The sequence below is a fragment of the Sphaeroforma arctica genome (genome assembly GCF_001186125.1).
Source record: "Sphaeroforma arctica JP610 unplaced genomic scaffold supercont1.10573, whole genome shotgun sequence".
Taxonomy (NCBI): Eukaryota; class Ichthyosporea; order Ichthyophonida; genus Sphaeroforma; species Sphaeroforma arctica.
The window spans coordinates 1-924 of NW_014029985.1; the positions used below are offsets into that span (position 1 = coordinate 1).

Sequence of the window (924 nt, forward strand, 5' to 3'; positions counted from 1 at the left end):
TATGATCAACTTCATACACACGCACAATGCTCAGGCTACTTCAGGGCGCTCGAGCCCAGACAAGCGTACAAGTACAAACAACACGCATACAGACATTATCATGCACACATACACAAGTGCGTACACACACCACGCGCACACATCCTTCTAAGGCACATGTCCAAGCACGTTCGTATGTAACTGACAAGCCTACAGGCAAAGACGCTGAGAAAAAAGGGGGGTTGTTTGAAAGAGCGTACGATCGGTTCTTTAAACAGACTGTGCCTGTCGCGGAATCACCTGCGCCAAAGGTAGCTACCCCCTTAGAAGGCACCAAGACCTCCGCTGAATCAGCGCACGTACACACACCCAAACCTAAACCCGATACCAAACCCGATACAAATACGTCTCAAGTACGTGCAGACCAAAACAAGCACACGAAAGCCCAAGCTCAACGCGAACGAGAGACACGGGCGGCAGAGAAGGCTAGCAGGCTGAGGCGCTCGCAGAAAGTGGGGTACAATGGACTGGAGAAGGTGAACCATCGAGCGAAGAAGAAGACCATTCTGAAGGTCAAGGGCCTGCCACGCCCAGAGAACAGTCCTGAGCCACCCGCTACGGTTGATGAGGCTCAGTTGAATATTGCTAAGCCTGGATTGATTAGGTGGGTGGGGTAGCGGTCCGGTTTTTGAGGTTCGGGTGCGTGTTTGGGCGGTTGTGTGTGTGGGCGTTGTGATGGTATCTAACTTTACGCGACATTGAGTGCTATATATATATATATATATATATATATATTATATATGATCTTGTTAAATTAAGAGTAGTATATATTTATATATGATCTTGTTAAATTAAGAGTAGTATATATTTATAGTATTAATGTATAGATTTATATATACATATATATATATATATATATATATTAATTTATATATTTATATTATT

General features: G+C 43.8%; 1 pseudogene across 1 annotated transcript; it reads left to right on the forward strand.

The window, feature by feature from the left end:
• Nucleotides 1-26: 26 nt before the first annotated feature.
• On the forward strand, nt 27-643 carry SARC_17385 (hypothetical protein; annotated as a pseudogene; the record flags this gene model as incomplete). The annotated part of the gene is made up of 1 exon: nt 27-643.
• Nucleotides 644-924: the final 281 nt, after the last annotated feature.